The 8,256-nt window shown below is 34.0% G+C and overlaps 1 non-coding gene across 1 annotated transcript; it reads left to right on the top strand.

Moving 5' to 3' along the window:
• Positions 1–1,298: 1,298 nt before the first annotated feature.
• Positions 1,299–1,405, top strand: LOC117708086 (U6 spliceosomal RNA). The gene has a single exon (XR_004606792.1). It is a non-coding gene; the product is annotated as a U6 spliceosomal RNA (small nuclear RNA).
• The last annotated feature ends 6,851 nt before the right edge of the window (positions 1,406–8,256 follow it).

Raw genomic sequence — 8,256 nt, 5'->3', positions numbered from 1 at the left:
CCCTGACACCAGTCAGAATGGCTAAGATCAAAAACTCAGGTGATAGTAGATGCTGGCGAGGATGCAGAGAAAGAGGAACACTCCTCCATTGTTGGTGGGATTGCAAGCTGGTACAACCATTCTGGATATCAGTTTGGCATTTCCTCAGAAAACTGGACATAGCATTACCTGAGGATCCAGCTATACCACTCCTGGGCATATACCCAGAAGTATAAGAAGGACACATGCTCCAATATGTTTATAGCAACCTTATTTATAATAGCCAATAGCTGGAAAGAACCAAGATGTCCCTCAACAGAGGAATGGATACAAAAAAATGTGGTATATTTACACAATGAAGTATTACTCAGCTATTAAAAATAATGAATTCAAGAAATTTTTAGGTAAATGGATGGATCTAGAAATTATCATCCTGAGTGAGTTAATCCAATCACAATAGAACACACAAGGTATTTACTCACTGTTAAGCGGATCTTAGCCCAAAAGCTTGGAATAGCAAAGACTCAACCAGCAGACCACATGAAGCTCATGAAGAAGGAATATCAAGAGGGGATGCCTCAGTTCTACTTAGAACGAGTAACAAAAATACTCAAGGGAGCAAATATAAAAACAAAACATGGGACAGAAACTGAAGGAGGGGCCATCAGGAATGCATTCCACCTGGGTATTCATCCCATGTACAGTCACCTAAGCTAGACACTGATGTGGATGGCTGGAAGTGCATGCTGTCAAGAATATGATAAATCTGTCTATTTAGAGGTCTGCCAAAGACTAACACATTCAGAAGAGGATGCTCACAGCTAACCACTGATATGATCAAGGATTTGCCAATGGAGAACTTAGAGAGAAGACAGAAGGAGCAGAAAGGGTTTGTGACCCCAGGAGGAGAGCAACAATACTGAACAACCAGAGGGCCCCAGGGTCTAAACCACCAGCCTGGGAGCACATAGGGAGGGACCCATGACTCCAGCTGTATATGTAGGGGAGGATGGCCTTGTCAGGCATAGGTGGGAGAGGAGTTTCTTGGTCCCATAAAAAAAGAACCCAAAATGGGGGGGGGGGGGAATGTGAGGATGGGGAGGGGGGAGTGGGTGGTAGGTGTGGGCACTGCCTCATAGAAGCATGAGGAAGGGGGATGGGATAGGAGGTTTCTGGGTGGTGGGAGGAAGTGGGGTAAGGGGATAAAATCTGAAAGATAAATATAATACCCAATTTTAAAAAAGAGAGATAAAAAAGAGGGAAAAGGAGAAAAAATGAAAAAAAGAAAGAAAAAATAGGAGATTTAATAACACAAAGGGGTGCTCGCTTCGGTAGCACATATACTAAAATTGGAATGATACAGAGAACATTAGCATGGCCCCTGTGCAAGGATGACACGCAAATTCGTGAAGCGTTCCATATTTTTAATGGTACCCTGAAGGCTGAGCACTGAGGGGGGGGATCTGAGGGTGGGGAGGGGTGCTGGGGGGAGGTGGATAAACACCTTCATAGAAGCAGGAGGAGGGGGATGGGATAAGGGGTTCCTGGGTGGTGGGGGAAATATGGTAAGGGGATAAAATTTGAAATGTAAATATTATATCCAATAAAAGAGGGGAAAAATAGAAAAGCGGTCAGAACCAACATTCTTAATAAAATGTCAGCCCTCTTTAAAAAAAAACTATCTTGATACTGAAATTTGTTTTGAGAATTGTATATTGCAGAATGATCAGCCTTGGTGTATCTACTCAACAAGCAAGCTGGGCAGACCTGCTCAAACCACTGAGGTCCGTGAATTCCATCTGGAGGCAGCGAAGACACAGCATCAGAGGATTGTCAATTTGCTCTCCTCCCCACTCCTCTTCTAATATCTCAATGCCCATAATCAGCTTGAAGAAGCTAATGAAGAGTCAGCGCCCCTATTCCCTGGGCTTGGGGACTAAGGTGGTAAATGTTGGGCTGTCTCTCTAGGGAAAAGTAGTGGTTTTGTCGGAATAGAGAGGATTAGCTAGGGTTTATTGCATAGCCATAACCTATTAGTAGAAATCTGTATAATTAATATCAAGATGAAGATATAAATTCTTAAATGGCACCAATTTACTTTGTTTACAAATTTTAAGGTTTTCATTGGCATGAGCTTCTTAGTGATATAAGAGTGAGACGAATATTGTTACTCTCATAGGCATTGTACCAGTATAACACATTTAGGAATACAAAGCTTAGACCCAGTCCTTCTTTAACTTTTTTTTAAACTGATTTGAGATGGTCAGCCTGTGAGTTAAGGGACTATAGCAAATTCATGACTTGGAGTTTATTATAAGGGTGTTCTCTATGTTTTATTTAGAAATAGCTGAGTAGAGTTAACAGACAACAGTCCAGATTACCTTACATGGATAGCTGGTTTTCAAAACATCAGAAGTTCACAGAATTGATGTTACAAATATTTCTGTATTAATGTTCATTTTGATTAGAGACCTGTCTGCTCTTGACAGCTTTGTGTCATGGATTCTAAGAAGAAATTGAGCATCCTTGGAGTTACTCCAGTTGTGTGGTGACAGCCACTAGGCAAGAATTGCCTCTTTCCATCTACTGACAAATTACTGTCCAGAAAAGGACACACTTGCAGAATAGTCAACTGATTATATCTGCCAAGACAGAGTAATCAGCCCTTAATAATTCTGCATCACTAAGGTCTGTCAGATGATTCTGGGCCAGAAGGCTAAAGATTTGATGCTCCAACCTTCAGTAGTGTAGGGGCTTTCCAGGTGTTCAGCAGTCTCTTTAAATTGGCTAAGTTTTAGAAGCTATGTTTAGTGCTTCCCATAATTTCAGTTAACTCAGTCATTCTGGATTTTTGACGGGGTTGAAGACCTATAGTCTCATATCCAATCCTGGCTATTTACTTTGAGAGAAAAGATCTGAGTGGATGGTTTTCAGCTGACATTCATTCTAAAGCCAAGAAAAAAGCCAGGTTCAAAACTAAGTGTTTTAGTTAGGAGAGATGACAGAGGTTCTGGTTAGTCAACAAAATGTTGGACTGGGTATTAGGACTATCTTGTACCTCACTGGTACAATTAGGAATAATTATACTTTAATTGCATTTTGAGAGAAATGTTTTATTTTAACAGGAAGGGTGACACTAGGTGATGAGAGAGAGAAAGAGAGAGAAGGGCGGGGCATGGAGGCAAATGTTCACGTGTCTCCACCAGTCAAAGATAGTTTATATATCTATGTTGGGTATTGGGTTACACTTCTGATTGAGCATTACCAAACTTATAAAGCCTTTGATTAACATTTAAAAAATTGTATAAAAGCAAAAGGGAAAAGGGGGTATTGGATAGGGGTTTTGTAGGGAGGGAAAATGGGGAAATGGGATGGCATCTGAAATGTAAATAAAATATATAAAAAAAAGAAAGACTAAATGTTATAATGTATCAAACTTATTTTACTCAACTAATATCAGACCATATGATAAAATAAAAAATAAAAGTGATATACATATGTATATGCTTAGGCTTATACATTTAAGAAGAGGTTTTATATATATCATTCACTAAAACGAAAGGATCCTGTCATGTTTATCATATTTGAGTAATAGTTTCAATTATTTTGAATAAATTTTACCTATATAAAAAATTACCTATATAATTTTACCTATATATATTTTGTCATTTTATAAAATATGTTTGTGAATTCTTTGAAATAGCTGTGTCTTATTGAAAGAATTTAAAATAATTTATAAAATTTAAAAAATTTAAAAAAGAATTTAAAATAATTTATAAAATTTAAAAAATTTTAAAAAAGAATTTAAAACATTTATAAAATTTATACATGTAAAGATTCTAGGTACAATATTTATTTTTTTTTCAAAATTTTTTCTCACCTTATACAAAATTTTAATTTAAACTCTACTAGAAAAAAGTAGGCAAAACAAGTGTAAAAAAATCTATTTTGTTTCAGCTTATTTTATCAAAAATGAAAAGATAATAACAATCAATGATTTATTTAAATATATTTTATTTATTAAATAACATTGTTATTATTTGAAAGTTTAACACATTCATACAATGTATATTGATCATATCAATCCATCACGATCTCACCCCAATTCTCTCTTCAACCTCATTTATCTGAATCATATCTATCTCTCAACTTCATGACCTCTCTTAGTACTCCTATATAATCAACATTTGAATCCAGTTAGTAATGCCCATATTTACACTGATCTGTGGCTGTTCACTGGGATGTGAAGATCTCACTAGTGACAATATCCAAATAGAAGATAAGGTCCCCATCCCTCAGCAGCTATTAACTGCCAATAGATGTTCCAATATGGGTAGGATATCAAAGACTCTTACTGCATTCTGATTGGAATTTTGACTGGCTTGATCTTGTGGAGTTGGTGATTATAAACAACCACCCCATATCCAAAAAAAATCAACACATCCCTGTACTACTAATCACATGAAAGCTCTTAGATTCTTTCAACCCCTACTCTGCAAAGAACACTGAATCTAGAATGATGAGAGTCTGGTATATATAGCCTATCCATATCTGAACACTAAGTGTTATTTTTAATTGGCATATGGGTCAGTCACAAGTTTCTGCATTTGTCATTATGTTCTACAAAAGGAAACTTCTGTGACAAGTATAGAGAGCATCACATATCTATAAGTACAAAATAAATGATTAAAATGCAGTTTGACTGCATGACCATTTAGCAATACAGCAAAAGAAAGTTGTTCACCTGGGTCTATGATCTCCTCAGGCATTTTTTAAAGCAGTTTTACCTTTTATGGGATCATTTGTATTAATTGTTTAATAAAACTATAAAAATAATTAGAGTATTATGAAGATTTTGCAAATAAAATAAACCTGACTTTTCCCCAAACATTCAGAGATAAGTCAAAACAAATCTCTTTCTAATGTTCTCACAGTTCCCATGTTACCCAAAGTGCCCACTGAATTTTTGAAGAATAAAGATCTGTTTCTTCATCATATCTATTTTCAAATCTACCCATCTCAAACATTCTACTAGTGTTTGGGGTAATCTGAAAGGAAGGTTATTGTAAACACCAAAAAAGTGCTAAAGAAAATGAAATTAATACTCTACAGAGTCTATAATGACTATAAATTGATGTCACAGGCATAACTACTGCCCTGGAAGTGGAGGAGTGACTCACAGATCTGTGTGAAAGTGAGAACTACTAATGATAGAAAAATATAACATTATACAAATAGAAAAATACTCCTGGAAAGAAAGAGTCCATATTGCAAAGATAGCTTTGTGTTTGCCCTTCACATTGGTTTACTGGGATATAAGCAAAGAAGAAGTCATTCACAAAAATCTACCACAAAGGCAAGATCAAAATGTACCAAATTTAGAACTATAAAGTTAATTTGAAACATATTTCAAATACTAGAACATCAACATTAATAAGAAGCAGGGCTGACAATGATAAGAGAATAAATTCTTAAAAGATCCAGTTACTGTTTTATGTACTTGAGGTCAGAGGATCAAAATATATGATAAAATCTGATTAAATTTTAGTGAGAGATACATGAATGTATTGCTGAAGTTAGAGTCTATAGAATTTTTTTGACAGGTCCAGTAGGTTGAACAACAGGTGAACAAAACTGAATGAACAGCAACACCAACTGTCAGCATTTAGTTAATATTATGTAATGTGCATCCATCAGCTGTTGGATGTATTTTTCAAGCTCACAAAGAAAATCTAACAACAGACTACATATGTGGTTGTAACATATACAAAAATGGATATAAAATGTTATAAATCATAAAAATACTCATTTAGAAAAATATAATTAAATATGAAGTCAATAGAAGAAATGTGGCTTAAATATTCCAAAATGATTGGTGATTAAAAGATACGTGTGTAATCAACAAAAAGATTAAAGAGCCATTTTGAAGGCTAGAGGTTGGGGGGTCAGTGATCCAAAACGGGCCTAGCATTTTGTAAAAATGTGTAGGGAGTCCTTACTTTGAGTTTTAGCACTGGATTATTTTTTTTAAGTGAAGCATGTCAGAAAAGGTTGATTATGGAAACTAAGTAATAGAATTTTTTTTTAGTTAAACCAAGATAGTGTAACAATAAAAATGACAACTAAATACTGGAACAAAAACAGTCAAATGTTGGAATTAAGATGCTGGTATGTCATGGCACATTAGCATGTAAACTATTAACCCTGTATGAGAGCTATCAGCATCCAGGCCACTGACAGAAGCAGATGATGATGAAAGTGAGAAGCTTAGAATCTCATGCTGCTGATGGATATGCAGCTGTCATCTTCGTTAAAAAAACTCTAAAGTAACTACCATGATTTTACAAGTCCTGGCAATCTAAACGTATAAGTACCAATATTTAGAAAATAGTTAGGAATTATACTGTTTTGGTAAAGCAGTGGTTGTTAAGTTCTCTTCTTACTATCCATGACATACCAGAATCCAATATCAAATGGTCAGCCTGAAAATATACAACATGTAACATTAGACTGAGTAGATTGTACTTATGGTCCTCATGAACATATATATGTATACATATATGTATATGCATGTAACAAATACTAATAAAATATAAAGGTCGTGTGAACATATATATGTATACATATATGTATATGCACATAACAAATACTAATAAAATATAAAGGTCGTGAATATCACAGAGCCAGAGGTGCTTATGTGAGGATTAAGATGCAGGCAATGGAAGACAAAAGTGATGTAATTATATTAAGATAACAATATTTTTTCTTTCTAGTTTTTCAGGAAAGGGTTTCTCTGTGTAAGAGCTTTGGCTGTCCTGGAACTCATTATGTATACCAGCTGGTCTTGAACTCACAGAAATCTGCCTGTCTCTATCTCCCAAGTGCTAGGATTTAAGGTGTGTAACACCATGCCTGGCTAGAAATAATTATTTTTTTTTAAATTTCTATGAATGGCTTCAACAACTTTAGTTGCATGACCATTTTGAAAACAAGTATGAAGTCCCCATGTTGACAAAAGTGGAGACCAGTCAATGCAATTCCTCCTCCTCATCATTGATTTATGAGGAAGAAGTTTCCACTAAAATAAAGTATTTAGATGTTTTGGTAACTGTACTACTAATAAAACTGTTATAATAATCATAACATTCCCCTTAATGTTCACTATTTTATTTATTACATCTGAGAACATACTGCTTTAAATATTACTTTTCTGTTTAGGTCCATCCAAAATTTCTTTTTAAGCAACTTTTAAAGCCAAGTATTGATAATTTCTAATGTATTAAAATATTAATATCAATGCCTACTTTCAGTTTCTCTTTATTTTCTACCTTTTGATGTTATTAAATGAACATTTATTCATATTACCTCAATTTCCTGATTTTAATTTTGTATTTAAATTTACATACCTTATATCATGCCATAAGTCATGTGTAAATTAGATTAATCTGTTGTCATCTCTTCTAACACATTCAGGGATCTTTCTTCTGTTTTTGGCACTGATAAGAATGCTAACATGTTCTTCGCTAGGTCCTAGGTCCGTATTTTACTACCATGCAGAAAATTAGATTACTATAATTAGAATAATGCAATGTCATTGTACCATATTATAGTAAAATAATAAAATTTTCTCTACTTTTAAAAAACTCTTCAAATATTACTTTTCTTCAAATATTAATTTCCAGTTTATGTGTGAATAATTTCATATTGGTTCAGCTTATATACATTTTCTCTACAACTTTAACTAATTGTTGGATATTTACTATAGATGTAGAACAATGATTTTAGTCATGACTAATTGGTAATTAAGAATTTATTGACTGCATAAGTTTTCTACATAGTTAAACTTGGAGTTCCTCATATTCTGATTTCTTTTTGATTGCTTGTTTTTATTTTTGTTTTTGAAACACTGTCTCTGAATGTCAAGCTGGACTAAAATTCATGCAAGCATCATATATACAGTACTGCTCTGCCCTACTGCAACTAAGAGTCACCATGGAAACTTCATTTAACTTTTTTTTTTTGAAGTCACAAAAAGTATTGCAAAAAATACTTTAATTGTATTTCATCTGTTACATCTAAGTTTTTTACAATTTGTTTTAGCATACACTGTGATAGTTAACAAAGTACAAGCCATTTAAATATATTTATTCTTGCATTTCTCTTCAAAATAAAACAGGATAAGTAGAAAGAAAACACATTAAAGTCAGAGAATCAGAATGTTAAATATTAAAATTACAGTAATCTTCACTTTTAAAAAACATTAACTGAAATTAAAAA

Source organism: Arvicanthis niloticus, chromosome 4 (assembly GCF_011762505.2).
Source record: "Arvicanthis niloticus isolate mArvNil1 chromosome 4, mArvNil1.pat.X, whole genome shotgun sequence".
Taxonomy (NCBI): domain Eukaryota; kingdom Metazoa; phylum Chordata; class Mammalia; order Rodentia; family Muridae; genus Arvicanthis; species Arvicanthis niloticus.
This window is presented reverse-complemented; position numbering and strand designations above follow the sequence as displayed.